The sequence below is a fragment of the Bos javanicus genome, chromosome 10, assembly GCF_032452875.1.
Source record: "Bos javanicus breed banteng chromosome 10, ARS-OSU_banteng_1.0, whole genome shotgun sequence".
Lineage (NCBI taxonomy): Eukaryota > Metazoa > Chordata > Mammalia > Artiodactyla > Bovidae > Bos > Bos javanicus.
Window position 1 is genome coordinate 88736122 of NC_083877.1, and position 17663 is coordinate 88753784.

Below are 17663 nucleotides of genomic sequence, written 5' to 3' on the forward strand. Positions count from 1 at the left end.
CTCCAGTATTCTTGCCTAGGGAATCCCATGGGCAGAGGTGCCTGGCAGCCTACAGTCCATGGGGTCACAAAGAGTCAGACACGACTGAGTGACTAACACACTCTGTGTAAGCAGAGGTGAGAAGGAGGGGATGGGGCCTTGCCCAGGGACACCTGGGGCTTCAGTGATCTTAGGATGTGGTCTGGCAGAGCTCAGGTCTGAGTCAGGAACTGGTGTCTGCTGAGATCTGAGTAGACAGGGTGAGCAAAGTCGCAGAGAGTTCCTGGAAGCCTGGCCTGCTGGTTTGCCAGGCTGAGTTGGGTGGGGGTGGACGGCGGGGGGCTGTATTTAATGAGAGACCTTGAATGCCAAGCGATCTGGTGCCACTGTGGTTTGCAGCTGGCCAAGGGGGACTGGGGAGGCCCCATCTCCTAAGCCTGGGAGGTGAAAGTGTTCATCGCTCAGTCGTGTCTGACTCCTTTCACCTTGGTGGACTGTAGTCCACCAGGCTCCTGTGTTCATGGGATTCTCCAGGCAGGAATACTGGAGTGGGTTGCCATTCCCTTCTCCAGGGGATTTTCCCAATCCAGGGATCCAACCCAGGTCTCCTGCATCACAGGCAGATTGTTTACATCTGAGCCACCAGGGAAGCCCCTCCTAAGCCTTATATCTGCAAACTTTCATAAAAACTCATTTGTTCAGAAAGCCTCTGCACTCACCTCCTTCCCTCCCTGCCTGTATCCTTCCTTCTTGTGAAGTGGAGCCTATTCCAAAGCTGCTCTCTGCTTTTCCAAAGGGAGGGCAAGGTCAGCTCTCAGCAGAGGAAATATTAACCCTTGGGCTATGATGTCTGTTCTGCAGCCAGGGCCGCCCAGCCTGGTTTACTTGACTGCTCCAAGGGTGGCCTCAGCCAGTTCCCTTCTTGGCCAGGTCACTGTGCCCCTGGCCAGCCCTGCTGGGGACAGAAAACATTCTTTTCTACCCAGTTATGCTTTTGGCTTAATTGACTCTTTAGCAAAGAGCCTCCAATGTTTCTTCCTGATTTTTCTCATTCCCATGTATAAAGGGAAGGCCATGCTGGTGAAGTGGTGAGGTGTTGGGTACCAATAACCCTGTGATCCCCAACATTTCAGCTCCCACTTCCTCATCCCTTCTCCCTGAGCAGTGCTTTTCAAACTTCTCTGTTTAAATAAATAACCAGGGCTCATGTTGAAACACAGATTCTGCTCCTGTGGGTCTGCGTGGCGCCTGAGATTCTGCATTTCTTACCAGCTCCCAGGCAGTGCTGACGCTGTGCATCTGAGGACCATGCTTTGAGCTGCCAGGTTCTGATCAGCGGTTCTGAAGGTATAGGTCCCGGGACTGGCAGCATCAGTGTAACCAGGGAGCTGTTTAGACAGGCAAATCTCAGACCCCACTCCGGATGTGTCAAAGCAGAGACTCTGGGGTGGGACCCAGCGGTCTGTTCTACTAAACCCTCCAGGGAATTCTGATGCACACGCTCACAGCTGAAGTCTCTGGTCTGTGGTTCTTAGCTCAACCTGCACATCCAGATCACGGGGAGAGTGCTGAATGCCCAAGATCCTGATTAAATTGCTTCGAATGAGGGTCGGGCATTTGAAACAGTTTTCTAAAAGCCTTTTTATTTTGAAATAACTTTAGGTTTACAGTAGAGTTGTAAAGATAGTACCCAGAAGGTCCCCATGTAGCCTTCACCTGGCTCTTGCTAATGTTAATACCTTACATAACCACAGTACCTTTATTAACACTCCGCATTAACCTTAGCACAATACCATCAACTGAACTATTCTGATCTCGCTCAAGTCCTCTCCATGTCCCAGGATCCAGTCTAGGATGAGGTTTACATTCAGTAGTCACATCTCCTTAGTCCCTGCTCTGGGATACTTCCTTAAATGTCCCATGTTTTTCACAACCATGACACTTTGGAAGAGCAGTGGTCGGATAATTTTTTAAATTAATTAATTTATTTTAATTGGAGGCTAATTACTTTACAATATTGTAGTGGTTCCCGCCATGCATTGACATGAATCACCCACAGGTGTACATGTGTCCCCCATCCTGAACCCCCCTCGCACCTCCCTCCCCATCCCATCCCTCAGGGTCATCCCAGTGCACCGGCCCTGAGCACCCTGTCTCATGCACTGAACCTGGACTGGTGATCTATTTCATACATGGTAATATGCATGATTCAATGCTATTTTCTCAAATCATCCCACCCTCTCCTTCTCCTGCAGAGTCCAAAAGTCTGTTCTTTATATCTGTGTCTCTATGGCTGTCTCGCATATAGGGTCATCGTTACCATCTTTCTAAATTCCATATATACGCGTTAACATACTGTGTTGGTGTTTTTCTTTCTGACTTGTAGATTGTCTCTCAAGTTTAGCTGGACATTTTCTTGTGATGAGAATGGGGTTATGGGTTTGAGGAAGAAAATCACAAAGGAGGAGCGCCCCCTCATCATGCCACATCTGGAAAACATCACATCATCAGGGGAGATGTGCTGACTTTGTTCTTTAAACCTCTATGGCCAGGGTAGGGAGCCTGCATTAGGCTGTACCTTCCAGGTGTCTTCTGGAGAAAGAAAAAGATTGTAACTTATGAAAGTCTCCACAGGTGGGTGTTAGCCAGAGCCTTTTTAAGACTAAGGAGGGGGGGTCCTGACTGTTTCCAAATTAAAAGGCTCCCAGGAACCCGCCCCTCCCCCCCGCCAAATATGCAGATACACCAACACAAGGTAAGAGAAATGGCTGGGTACTTTGAATTTTACCGCATGGTAACTCTGTAAGAGGACACACAAATGTAGTGACAAATGGATGTAACATCAGAAACAGGACACCGAGCCCCTCCCTGGAAAGACAGGCCTGGCCCTAGTGATTTCGTTTCAAGTGCGTTTGCAGTTCTAGAAATGGAAGTCACTACGGTAGGTTGGCAAGAAGCCCTCTGGTCAGTCACCACTGAGTGGTGTCCTCTGCATCAGCCTGGCCTGGCAGCCACCTCCCAGTGCCCTGTGGGGAAGACAAGAGTCTCTCGTAGGGTAGTGGCCGACTGTGTCAAGTTCACAACTGACTGCCCGAGCCACGAACGATGGAAGCGATGGTGACCTTCTCTAGGTGAGTAATGACAGACAGCGAAGGCTGGAGAGTGGCGTGCCAGCAGTGTGGCTTGCCTCCCTCCAAGGTAACACTGGGTGGGACATGAAGTCCTTCCGGGCTGATGAATTGGGTCAGGGGCTCTGGCTATGCCCTGCCCGCTCAGGGTTTCCAGGTCTGTGTGTAGGTGGTGGATCTCCTTCCCTGGTCCCTGGGTGCTTGCTCCCTTTCATGCCAAATATAAGTATATTCACATCAGAGTATCTACAAACATCTGTTGACAGTGGCTGCTGCCATCACAGAGGTTATGCCCTCCAGCTCAAGAGCCTGGACTCTGCAGCTGGCCTGAGTTCAGATTCTGTTCTGTGGGGTCTTGGACAAGTAACACAACTTTTCTGGGCTTCAGTTCCTAGATTTGAATAGTGTGGATAATAATACATACCTCCTAGGGGTCATTGAGAGGATGAAGTTAGGTAATATATTCAGTGTACTGGTAGAAGTGCTTAGGGAAGAGAAGCCATATTAAGTGCTCAATAAATGTCATTTGTATTTATGATCAGCCCCAGTGGCAGACCCTGTTCTCTACCCCTTTTCTCAACCTTGCCCTCTACTTGAGAGGCTGAAAGAGCGAGGTCTTGGTTTCCCAGCTTCTGCAGCACGTGACATGGCCAGTGAAGAGGAATCTTTTGGAGGGATTTTGGGAAATTTTTTTCTTTAGATATTGATAAGGGTATAGTTTGTTAGTATTGCCCCTTTCTTTTCATTCCAGCAGGGGAGACTGGTGTGTGGTTTTGATGTCTGGAACTTTAGCAGCAATTCTGTGGTCTTGAGATGGTAAGCAGAACGTGATGTTTTATTTGGGCATGTAGTCTCCTCTGCTGGATGCTGGGTAGTGCCCCTTTCAGGCACATGGCGATCTTATGAAGGCTAGGGACCACTCTTATCCCCTTTATACAGGTAAGTAAACGGAGGCACAGAAGGTTTAGGTTGCTTGCTGGAGGCACACAAGCAGTGACCGATATAACCAGGCTTTGAGCTGAGGTAATCTGTAGCCAGAGCTTGGGTTCTCAGCTCCTGCCTTTCCATTCTTCTCTGCTGAAGTGGCTGCATCCATCGAGCCTGCTAGCGGTTGGGCCCATCCTGCCTTCCTGCAGCCTCCTCAGTCTGGAGCTAGTGAGCTTCTGCATAGGTGGGCTTCTGTGCTTCCTGCAATGGGTGCAGCTGGGCAGTGGCACCCCAGGAGGAGTCATTTCTCTGCAGAGGGTGTGGCCCAGAGCTCACTCAGCCAGTGAGGTGTCGCAGCAGGCCTCTTAGGCAACTCTGGGTTCTGGGATGAACCCCCTTCTAGGGAAATCCCTTGAAGGGCAGTTGACATTGATGGAGTTCAATTTTGCCCTGGAGTAAGTAGAAATATGGGCTTCCCAGGTCGCTCAGTGGTAAAGAACCTGCATGCCCATGCAGGAGATGTGGGTTCAATCCCTAGGTTGGGAAGGTCCCCTGGAGGAAGGCATGGCAACTCACTCCAGTATTCTTGCCCAGAGAATCTCATGGACAGAGGAGCCTGGTGGGCTTCAGTCCATGGAGTCGCAAAGAGTAGGATACAACTTAGCAACTAAGCACACTCACACAAACAAGTAGGAACATTGAGGAAGTTCTGCCTTTGTCACTTCTTCCTCTCCCCCTCCCTCACCCCCAGGTGTGCAGGGAAGAGTGATAAGACTGCCAGGGAATTGAGGAAAGAACCCGTAAACATTCTGGATGTTATGAGTTTGTTATAAAGGAATTCTGACTTATAACAGTTTATGTTCATAATAATCAGATGGCACGATGTATCCAGAGTAGGATCTGGTCTCTTTCATACCTTTGTCCTGGACCATATTCTCCAGACAGGGGCAAGTGTTGCCTCCACTGGGCCGGGCAGCTGGAGGTCAGGCCCATCATCCTAATTCTGTTATCACTGGGCAGGTTGCTTTGGTCTCCGAGCCTCTGCTTCCCCTGCTGTGAAATGGGGTGGTTGTCCACAGGTTACCCTTCTTGGAGGGCTGTGATGGATGTGAATAGAGAGTGCCAGTGAAAGTGATGGGAAAAGCAACACTAAGAAACGAACAAATAACACAGAGTGTAAGTGAACAGTTTATCCAGCATTCCTTGCAGCTTTAACAGAACTCCCTTCTCCTACAGTGACACCCATTTCTGCAAGCATGCAATCTAGAATCTCCCATAAGCCTTGGGAGTAGACAGATGGCCATCTCTCTGGCCACAGACATTAGTTCCAGTATGGATTCATGACTCCAAGAGCATTCCTGTGACTTTCAGCTAATACTATGAAGTATGACTATCTCTCTACAGGTTGCTAAGCTCCAGTGACTATCTTGTGTGTCTCTCTTTTGAACTTCAGGCTTCCCTGACAGCTCAGTTGGTAAAGAATCCGCCTGCAATGCAGTAGATGCTGGTTCGATTCCTGGGTCAGGAAGATCCGCTGGAGAAGGGATAGGCTACCCACTACAGTATTCTTGGGCTTCTCTGGTGGCTCAGCTGGTAAAGGATCTGCCTACAATGTCGTAGACCTGGGTTCGATCCCTGGGGTTGGGAAGATCCCCTGGAGAAGGGAAAGGCTACATACTCTAGTATTCTGGCCTGGAGAATTCCATGGACTGTCCATGGGGTCACAAAGAGTCAGACACAACTGAGCGACTTACACTTTTGAACTCCTGGATCTTGCTATTCCTACAGGCCAGGTCCACCCTTGGCTTTTCATGACATGAGACAATACACCTGCCTCTCCCTTTTTTGTATGTTACTTGAAGTTGAGTATCTTGAAATTGAGTAACCAAAAGCACCCTCATCATTGCACCTATTATCTTTAAGGGCCCTGGACCCATGATTGGAAGGTGTGGAGAGCCCAGAGGAAGTCTGGAGGAGAACAATAGAGATGTCTATAGGGATAGAAAATAAAGAGATGATTATAGACTGGACACTGTCCAGAGAGCTGAGTAAGAGAAAACAGTTAAATTACAGTAAGGTCTTCTTGTTCCTGCTGTTGTTGAGACAATGAGAGTAAGGGCTTCTGATTGGTTGCTTTATATGTCATTTTCTGGTCAAAAACCAACACAAAGGCCATGCCATTCTGGCTGGATGGATACACTTTCTGTAATTGTCATGGCTATTTTCTGATGGTCCATAGGGTATTTAGAAACTGGCTATTTGGCTGAAATAGGCTTAATTTCCCTTATCGATTCTGCTAGTTGCTGCCCACACAGGTTACCCCCCCAGAGAGCTGGCAGGAGCTCTCTCTTTAATCACAGTATTAGCTTGAAAGAGACATCCTGGGAGCATTTAAGATAAGGACAGTCTCGTGGAGGTGTTTCCCATTGGCCTGAGAGCTGAGCTGGCCAGTTCACAGAGCCCGTGTCTAACCAGGAACACATCTGGGGACTGGGACTGTGTGTCCCAGAGGCTTTTCTGCTTTTCTCTCTTCTGCTATTCCTGTATCACACCCTGGTTGAGTGAGGTGAACACGCACGTGAGGGTTGTCACCTCTCTCTGCCTGTCTGGGTGGTGAGATTCCTGAACAGGCTGAACTTGACATTTTATAGAATGACCAAGTTCACCTCATCTCTATGGTCTTGCTCTGGGTGTTCTCTGCCTCTCTCAACTCTTCCTTATATTCAAAGCAAAGTCCTTTGCTTTCTATCTTCATGACATCTCTCAAGTCCTGCCTTCTGCAGGGAGCTTCCTGAGACGGCTGCCCTAGTTGAGTTGCCTTCTCCTCCTCCCAGTTCTCCTGATGCTGCTCCCGCCATCTGCATTCAACTGTCCACCTGCCCTGTGCAGCCCTTGGAGGGCGAGGAGCGCTTCTTTGTCTCTTGCATGCTCTTTGACATCAGGACACATGGTTGGCCTTTCATTGGTCACCATGTGGCCACTTACATATGCCTCAATTCGTGTATGTCACATGCATTCCTTCGACACCCTTTTACTGGGAAGGGGAGTGGAGAGATAAAATGAATCAGACATGCTGCCTGCCTTTAAGGAACTAGGATGTCTTTCACAAGAGCACCTAACTTTAAGGAGGATGTACTTGCTGGTGGGGGCAGGGGTGAGCCCAAAGTCTATGGTCTGGGAGGAGAGAAAAAGATTTCAGCAATTCTTGGGGACCTGTGATGCTAGTTGGCAGCTCCGCCTGGAAGCAAAATTTGATGAGACCATCTCTGTGTTTCTCTTTGGGGCCAGTATGTCCCCAAATTTCGTGTTTACCAAAGGGTCTGCACTCACTGCCTTAGTGGATAATGCCACTGGCAGTCACCCAGGCCCAAGAGCCAGGAGTCAGTCTTTGAAGTCAGGCTCTTGACCTTCTTAGAAATGCCCCATAAACTCTACCTTCCTGTATGTCTTTTATCCACCAGCTCTTCTCTCGCTTGCTACCACCAGCATCCTGGTTCAGATCTTATCTCCTTGTTAGTCTCCTTTCCTCCCTTCATGTCCCACTAAACTGGCTGCTGCTCAATATACCTAAAACCAACTGGCCCACAGTCACATGACCAAAAACCTGTTTGCCCGAAGATCAGTTCTCCCAAAGACAAGTTTACCTCAAATTAAGTATTCTTGAATGTTTTCAGAGTCACTTAACCTTCCTATTATTTCTTGCTTCCCCCCTCACTTTAAATATTTAAAAAACCAATTCATGCACAGGTATTTGACTTAATTTTATATTTCTCATGAGTATTTTTTTAACAGGCAGTTTTAAATAATTGTTTTGTATTCCTAAAGCTATCTTTTCCTAGAATACCTACTTTCATTAACTTTAAAAATAACCAATATTTAGCCATTTTTTCCCTAAAGACATTTTCCTTCAAATATAGCTGTCCTAGCGAAAAAAAATATTCAAGACATTAATTACAATCAATCGCTATGCACTGTTACCTTGATCTTATAACTAAAGTGAAAGTGAAAGTTGCTCAGTCGTGTCCGACCTCTTTGCTAATTCTCCAGCCCGAAATACTGGAGTGGGTAGCCTTTCCCTTCTCCAGGGGATCTTCCCAACCCAGGGATCAAACCCAAGTCTCCTGCATTGCAGGCGGATTCTTTACCAGCTGAGCCACCAGGTAAGCCTAAGAATACTGGAGTGGGTAGCCTATCCCTTCTCCAGCAGATCTTCCTGACCCAGGAATTGAACCGGGGTCTCCTGCATTGCAGGTGGATTCTTTGCCAGCTGAGCTCCTACGGAAGCCCAATGAGGTTCCATCAATTTCAGAGGGAAATGGTGAATATTAATGTTGAGTTTTGTGTGGTGTATACTATTTTATGAATTAGAGACTTTGGAAAAGGATGATTCTTTTTTAAAAATAATTTTATTTATTGTTTATTGGCTGTGCTGAGTCTGTGCTGCTGCACGGGCTTTCCTCCAGTTGTGGTGCACAGGCTTCTTACTGCAGTGGCTTCTCTTACTGTGAAGCATGGGCTCTTGGGCTCGCAGGCTTCAGTAATTGTGGCACGTGGGTCATTCGCCGTGGTTCCCAGGCTCTAAAGCACAGGCTCAACAGTTGTGGCCCACGGGCTTAGTTGCTTCACAGCACGTGGGATCTTCCCCGACCAGGGGTCGAACCATGTCTCCCACACTGGCAGGTGGATTCTTTACCACTGAGCCACGAGGGAAGTCCAAGGGTGATTCTTACATGCAGTGTGGCAGGTTTGCTACATCTCCCTATTGTCAATGACTAGTGCATAGAGTATGCTCAGCTCACAGGTCCTGAGGGAATGAGTGAGGTTCTGAGACGCGAGTCTAGTACTACCACTTGTGGCAAAGCCATTTATCTCACGATCGAGCTGTGTCAACCATCAGGAAGAAGACATTTGCCTCAGATTTGAGACAGAGAAACCAGTGGTATGAACTAGGCTGTCGCTGGCAAAACCCGTGAGCTTTTGACCTAAGGAATAGATTGGGTTTGTCTAGGGTTCTAAGACAGACATAACAAACACCTGGACCCTACCGCAGCCAATGCAAACTCCACAAATGGATCCTTGTGTCCGCTCAGGTTGAACTGGGATATGGCTCCAGAACCTTTCTTAACACCATCAATGGCTCCTGACTGAGCAGCGTTGGTATGTAATGCCCAGTTGCTATTTTGGGCCTAGAAGTAGGATCCTTTCTTTCCCTGGCATAGTTTCAGGGCTTCATAAATGAAGACAGGAGGACCATCAGGTTAACTTCAGAATGACAGGATGGTCCTAGCTTTCTGGGGTGGGGAGGAGACATCCTGGGCTCATTTGGGCAGATTAATTTCAAGGTGTTTATATGTCCCTAGCTTGGAGGACTTTATTCAACACTGAATGGCTGTTTTCTTTTGCAGGGACTTTGATCTCCTGGGGGGTGTGGGGAGAGATTCTAAATCTGTGCATGGGAACCAAAAGTGTTCCAGCCAAGAGCCTGACCTCCTTCCACAGTGTTCAGCCTGGAAGCTGCAGTGTGGAGCTAGCAGGGATCCCAGCTTCCTGGGAGACTGAATGACCAATGGATGCTGACCAGCTAGTCACTTAGGGCAAATCTCCTCCCCAACTCTTTTGTTTTCTTACTTGCAAGTTAAGGAGACTGAGTGGCTCTCCAGGGACATGCTACTATCCCTAGGCACTTTCTGGAAATGTGTAGGGACATTTTTGGTTATAATGACTAGGAAAAAGCAGAGACATTACTTTGCCAACAAAGGTCCATCTAATCAAGCCTATGGTTTTTCCAGTGGTCATGTATGGATGTGAAAGTTGAACTATAAAGAAAGCTGAGCATAGAAGAATTGATACTTTTGAACTGTGGTGTTGGAAAAGACTCTTGAGGGTCCCTTGGACTGCAAGGAGATCCAACCAGTCCATCCTAAAGAAAATCAGTCCTGAATGTTCATTGGACTGATGTTGAAGCTGAAACTCCAATACTTTGGCCACCTGATGTGAAGAGCTGACTCATTTGAAAAGACCCTGATACTGAGAAAGGTTGAAGGTGGGAGGAGAAGGGGACAACAGAGGATGAGATGGTTGGATGGCATCACCGACTCAATGGACATGAGTTTGAGTAAACTCTGGGAGTTGGTGATGGACAAGGAGGCCTGACGTGCTGCAATTCATGGGGTTGCAAAGAGTCAGACACGACTGAGTGACTGAACTGAACTGAATTGAAGGGGATTGCCATGGCACCAGTTGGGTGGGGTCAAGGACGCTAGACATCTCCCTGTGGGTAGGGCAGCTTTACCTACCAAAGAATTGTCCTGTGACCAGAGTTCCACAGGAACTCTGTGTCCCAATATGTCCCAATATTCCACAGGCTATTCATACAGACTGAACCGAATCTACAGCCTAACTGTTTTACATATAAAGGCAACCCCCCCCCTTTTTTTTTCATGGTATTGGTGGTGGTAGTTTAGTCTCTAAATCATGTCTGACTCTTTCGACCCCATGGACTGTAGTCCCCCAGGCTCCTCTGTCCATGGGATTCTCCAGGCAAGAATACTGGAGTGGGTTGCTGTTTCCTTCTCCAGGGGACATCCGCGACCCAGGGATTGAACCTCCTGCATTACAGGTGGATTCTTTACCACTGAGCCACCGGGGAAGGCTTTTCAAACCCTGTTGAGTTTTCCAGGAGTGCCATTACCATGAGAATTGAGGGATGGTTGTTTTTCTTGAGGTCTCTGTTTTGGGAAAGCACATAACTGATGGCAATGCAGAGCCTGCATTTGAGTGTATCTGCATCAATCAGACTTTTGAAAAGTATGCAAGTGGACTAATTTTATATCTACGTAGATAGATCATCATTTCTACGGATTTTGTTTCAGAATGGTCAGCGGCATTACAAAATATTTGTTGTAAAAAAGGGTGCATTAGGTCTGACTGGGCTAAATAAGCATTGGTCTAAAGGTCCCCCAAAGAGCCCTTTTAGCTGAAGCATCCTCTGAGCACGATGGTTGAGAGGAGCCTCACTTGAAGTGAATAATGGGAAACAGGCAGCGGAAGGGATGACTCAAGGCAAGGATTAACGCCCTCAAATTCAGTGGACTCTGCTGCCGGGAGTGCCCGCTTCCGTTACAGAGAGAGACAGAGTTAGGACTGGGGAGACCAGTGAAGTGATGCAACTAACTATGATTCAACAGTCAAAGGAAAACCGCAGAGACCGAGAGTACGACATGTGACATCCGGTGCCAAAACCAGCCTGCCTGATCCCAGAGCAGCCCGAGTGAGATTTTAGCATACAAACATTCAAAAGTGAACTAGAAGGCCAGTGGAACGTACCCACTTGCCACTTTCCCAGCAAAGCCTTAGCCACTACTCAGTATCCCCAGGAGGCTTGTTTTAAGTCCTAACCTCCCTTCTAGACCCCTGCTTCTCAGGAGAAATTGACCATTTCCTACTTTATTCCTAGCACAAAGTAGGCGCTCAATAATTGTGTGCTGAATAATGAAAGTGTTGTGCTAGCAGGCTTGGATCAATTAGTGACTGTAATTGAAGCTGAATGTAATTAATTATATAATTTGGGGCTGCTCAAGTTTAATTCTCCTAAAATTACATCATGGGAATGGGGCATGAGGAAGGGCTATGGATGGAAGGCGAGCAGGTAAGCTTCCACACAGGTACAATAGGTACAATAGGTGCCCATGAACCTGGGTCCCAAGCTATAGTGCCTTGCGACTCAAAGTTGAATCTGTATTCTTGTGAAATGCAGACTCTGATTCAGCAGGTCTGGTGGGGCCTGAGACCCTGCAGGTGCAACAAGCCCCCCTGGTGATGCTGATACCTCCAGTCTAGGGCCCATACATGGAGTCACCAGGTGCTGGGATCACCAGATCACCCTCCTTTCAGGTGCTGTCATTTTTGAAAGAAGCCAAAGCAAAGTTCTGAAACCCCTCACTGCAGTCAGGAGCCTCCAGAGCAGGACAATTACTGTCAAATTGCACCCAGGTTGCTTCCTCCTTTTCCACTGTGTGTGTTTTTTAATATTATTAAGGATTATAATTGTATAGTATCGAGAAGTATAGAACAAAATACAGTTATTGGAGGACAGTTGCTCTACAGTATTGTGTTGGCCTCTGCCACACATCCACACGCATCAGCCACAGGTATACACGTGGCCCTTCCCTTCTGAACCCCCGTCCCATCTCCCACCCCATCCCACCTTTCTAGATTGTCACAGAGCACTGGGTTGAGCTCCCTGTTTTACACAGCACATTCTCATTTCTGCTGTTTTTTTTTTTTTTCTTTGTGGGGCAGGGCATGTGCTTATTGTTCCTGGTAGTGGTTGTATTAAGTAGCTCACCAGGTGAGTTCAGAGGTGGTAACAGAGGTGACATGTCCCAGAAGTTGTTTAGGCATTTGTGAAGTGACTTATTCACTAAATACTTCCTGTCCACGTTGGAGGAGCTGGATTTTCTAGAAAAAGGAGAGACAGAGGAAAAAGAAAGATATCCCTTGGAGTGGAAGAGGCAGGCATACAAACAAGCACATGGTCTTATGATGTGATCAGTACCCCACGTGGAGCAACTTGTGTGGGGCTCTGTTCCAGGGGACCCTGGGGACCAGCTGTGCCCTGGCCTCAGGGTGATTGTATGTCTGCTTCACCCTGGATGTGGGCAGCCTTGTCCACTTGGGAACCTGAGTTGGAGGGCCCTCTGGGAACCAGCAGGGTGAATGGAAAGCGCCCCACTCCCCGAGTGCTTCACGTCCATCTCCTTCTACTCACCTCTGCGTTTCTCCGTGTCCTCCACCCCTCCTTGGCTTCCAGCAGTGCCCAGTCTAACTCCTGGGCAATCAGAGGAGAAAGGGGTGTTGGCTGTTGGCTGTTTCCCAGAAAGGAAGAGCTGTAGTGGTGTCTATTGTCACCGCAGCAGGTCTGATGTTGTCTCATCAGCCTGAGAACCCTGAGCCCTGGGACCCCCTTCTCCTCCTGGCTCAGCCTCTGCCTACTTGGCTACCTACCACCCCCCCCTACTTGGGCTCCCCAAACAGCGCTCTAGATCCACGTTCTGTGCCTCTCACAAGGAGGCTGCAGTCAGGAAGGCCACAGGATTTCCCCACTTCAGCTCGAACCCATTAAGCCAGGAGGGAAAGGTTTTATTGTAGTCATTTCTTTCCTTCCTGAGGGTTTCCACAGGGCCACCAAAGCATCCAGAGGGGCCTACTTGCCCGCTGATGCTGTCTGGCTATGCAGCATCCACTGGGCTGGACCAAGGGGCTGGACCGATGCTCCTCAGCCAGTTTAAGTCACTGCTTACCTTTCTTTGGCCTTCCCTGGTGGCTCAGCTGGTAAAGAATCCACCTGCAATGCGGGAGACCTGGGTTTGATCCCTGGGTTGGGAAGATCTCCTAGAGAAGAGAATGGCTACCCACTCCAGTATTCTGGCCTGGAGATTTCCATGGACTATTCCATGGGGTTGCAAAGAGTCGGACACAACCGAGCGACTTTCACTTTACCCTTCCTGGAGACATTTATCTTTTGAACCTCAAACACCATGTTTGGCAGAATGATGACCCTCATCCCTCTCTGCTCCACCTGGCTCTGGGCAACTTTGTCAGGACTTCTGGGTGTAGCAATCCCCAGACCGCTGTGCTGGATCACAGGGAAGCCCTGAGACCATAAAACTAGAGACACCATGTGACCGCTTCTTTTCCGCCTCTTTTCTGAGGTCTTGCCTCCAGTTCAGAGGCAGCTCTATCTAGAAAATGCTCACAGGTGTCCTCTGACCAACCTCCACCGCCCATCCCCTCTGGAATCCTGAGGCCTAAATCAGGAGCAAGGAACAGGATGTAGGGTCCTTCTCTGGGACCCAGTGCGGTCTCAGCTCTCATCAGTTTCCCCTGTCTCCCTTCTCACCAGCTCAGGAAAAACAAATTGTTGTCCTTGGGGTTGGATTGGGGGAGGTGGTGGAGGGTGCAGGGGGAGGAGAGAATCTTTCTTCTTTGTCTTACTGTATTCTCCCAAATCCTTTGCTGTGGTCTACTCCATTCCCTAAAGGAAAATCCAAATAGCTGGCTTTTTGACTCAAAAGCCCCCTAAAGGCTCCCATCCCCTTGCCATTTTGCAGCCTCGAATCTTCCCTGGCAGAAAACAGAGAATCCCGGTCGCTGTCTGACCGTGGGGGTGGGGAAAAGGGAGGTGAACAGGGTCGGGGGAACCCCATCACTGAAGAGTGCAGTCTTAATCTGCCTCCATACACTGAGTCTTCCCTTTGGTGAAGAATGCGTCGGGAGATCCTTCTGATCTCTGAGTCCTCTTCTGGCTTGCAGGCCTGCCCCGCTGCCCAAGGATGCCTCTCCCTCCCTTTGGCCCTTTTTCTCCCTGAGAAGTTCTGCCTGCAGCCTTTTCTGAGCTCAGCGGAGCTCACAGCAGAGCCTGGTGGTGATAAAGCAGAAATATGAAAGATCACTCACTGGGAACTTTGTTTTCCTTTTTTTTAACTTTCAGTGATTTTGAAGTTTAGGCATCCTCTGTCTTCCAGCTATGCTGAGGGTATGTTTACTGGGTAGCTAAGTTTTCTTCTTGTTCTCTACTGTCTCTAGAGGAAACCTAGGGAGACATACATGAGGGTCTACCAGTGTCTCAGTAAAACGGAGGGGAGAGGAGTCCTTTGGAAGGTGGGTGGCGACGGAGGTAAGAAGCAAAGAGGACCACTGATGATCCCACAGGGTAGTCGTGGGTCAACAAGAGTTTGTTGGCGTGGATTTGCCAGACAGAACTGGTTAATTCTGGCGCTGTTTTCTACCAGCTGTGTGAGTCCTTGGGCCAGTCATTTACCTTTTTATTCCTCTGTATATTCCTCTAGAACATTAACATAATAAAGATACCAACTTCTTACCTCTTAGTGTTATGAGGATTGGAATGGAAGAGGCTTGGGGCATCATGTGAAAGTGAAAGTCACTCAGCCATGTCCGACTCTTTGCAACCCCATGGATAGTCCATGGGGTTCTCCAGGCCAGAATACTGGGGTGGCTTGGGGCATACCTGGCACTTAATACCATTACCTATTATTATTACTGGGCTTCCCTGGTGGCTCAGATGGTAAAAAATCTGCCTGCAATTCAGGAGACCTGGGTTTGATCCTTGGGTTGGGAAGATCCCCTGGAGAAGGGCATGGCAACCCACTCCACTGTTCTTGCCTGGTGAATCTCCATGGACAGAGGAGCCTGGTGGACTACAGTCCATGGGGGTTGCAAAGAGTTTGACACGACTGAACGACTAAGCACTCATTATTATTACTACTACTGCTACTAATTTTATTGTTCATTCACTGTCTCAAAGAAACTCATCCTTGTCAAGCATAAGCTCTGATAAGAGTGGTTTAAGGAGACTTACATTTCAACATGAAGCATTTCCCCTTTAATTCTCTTAGGAAGCAGCAGTAACAAATTTCCTGTTTTGGTTTCTGATCCTGATTAAGTTCTTGGTCCATTGCCTTGCATAAGTAAGTAGATACTCAGTAAATACTTGTAGATTGAATGATACTCCATACCAACAATTATAACACAAAAATAATGGGACCATGTTTTAAATCACTCTATCTTTTTCTTTCTCTCTCTCTCTCAAATGCACTCAGGCACACCCTATTTTGAAACAGAATTCAACAAGGCTTTAAGCAGACATAGACTGAATGTTAGTTTTCTGTTGGTGTATAACAATATCACAGACTTAGTCGCTTCCAGCAGCACACAGCGTTCTCTCATTTCTGTAGGTTAGAAGTCCCACAGCTTAGCTGGGTCCTCTGCAAGGTTGTGATCAAGGCTGAACACTGAGTCAGCCTGGCTGTGTTCTTTACTAAGGCTTGAGTCTCTCTTCCAGGTTCCTTGAGGTTGTTGGCAAAAGTCAAGTCCTTGTGGTTGTAGGATCGAGGCCCTCACTTCTTGCAGACTGCCCTCTCCACAGGCAGTTCACAAGAAGGCTTTACTTCTTCAGGGCCAGCAAGAGAGTGTCTCTCTAGCCTCAGGAAGAACCTAGTCCTGCTTTTAAGGGCTCATCTGATTAAGCCAGGCCCACCCAGGATAAGCTCCATTTTGGTTTCCTCCAACTCAAGGATGCTGTGAAATCCTTCCACCTTTTCCAAGTAATATGCCCCCAAACCACATAGTGGCATCTCATCGTAATCAGTCTCACCCACATTTAAAGGGAGGGGATTATACACAGTGTATGGGGTGGTGTGTGGGCATTGGAGGGGTAGGAATATTGGGGGCCCTCTTAGAATTCAGTCTCACAGGATGTCTCTTTCAGCCCAGAAGATATCATGATAAGTAGAAACTCCAAAATGTGTTTCTACATTCCAGTTGATATAAACTCAAAGAAGGTGGGGACCTTGCTGAGGGCCGATCCTGCCTAAGGCACCATAAAGTCAATGATGATGATGGTCTCTATAAGCCGGGTGCTCTCCGTGACTTTAACGTCCCTTCTTCTCATTGTCACGACTAGTGCATTTTACAGAGGAGGCTGGGATATGAACTGGGGCATTCCGACTCTGGGGCCTGCTCTGACTCCCGTCCTAAATTGAATTTAGAAAAATATGCCCTGGCAAACGAGCACATGATAAATGATTTACAATGGCGAGCGCGATGGCGAATTTGATGCCGGTGCTTGTGTTCCTTCTCTCTGTCTCTGTCTCTGTCTCCCGCTTTCTCCCGGCTTCCCTCCCTCCCACTCCCTGACATTAAATGCTTGGTTACTCAAGGCCACGGTTACAGGATGTTAAGTAAACAATCCCCCCTCCCCACGCTTTGTTTATTTTTCTAGACAAGAAAATGGAACAGAACATTAGGGAAGGAGGCTTTGCGGCATTTCAGAGCGGCTGACCGCTCTGGGCAGAGGCTGTGGGGCCGCCTGGCTGGGCCCCCTCTGCCAATCGTGGCTGGGGGACCAACCCTCTGTGCTGCTCTAACCACAGGCAGCTCCAAGGGCTCCAGGAGGCCCCCGCTCAGCGCACGCATGTCTAGAATATTTACTCGCAGAAGGGTCTGTGAGGACTAGGAGGTCAGCCAGGTGGGCTCAGTAAGGGAGGAAGGTGCCTCCCTCCCCCTTCCATGCCACTGTCTCCCTGCAAACCAAAGCTCAGCTTTTGACCTCCCCCAGCCTCTCCTGATCCCACTCGAGAGGGCTTTCCTGCTTTCTGCTTTTGGGGAAGGATAACCATAGCACTGTGTCTGCTCCCCAAATGTTGTAAAGTCCCAGCTCCCTCACCTTAGCCTTGAGAGTACCAGTTCTGAGTCCAGGGACCAAGGAATTTACACACTTCCACGTAGTATTTGCATATTAATCCAGTAGAAATCTATTTTTTTGCTTCCATCAAGAAATACTAGCTCTCCTATTTTTTTTCTAGAAATGTGCAGCTGCATCTTTTTTTTCTTCCTGAGTATGTAGAAGAAATAGGCAGTACTTTTCCACTCAGAAAGTCATCCCACAAGGTTTAGATAGAACTGAACATCCTCCCTGCCTCCTGTCCCCATAAACTTAGGAGTGGGGACACAACTCGGGCCTCCCTAATCAGATCATCTCATTACTCTGGCCACAGCCACTGGATGAGAAATGGTTGGATGGGCTGTGCTGGACCAGAGTGCTCCCTG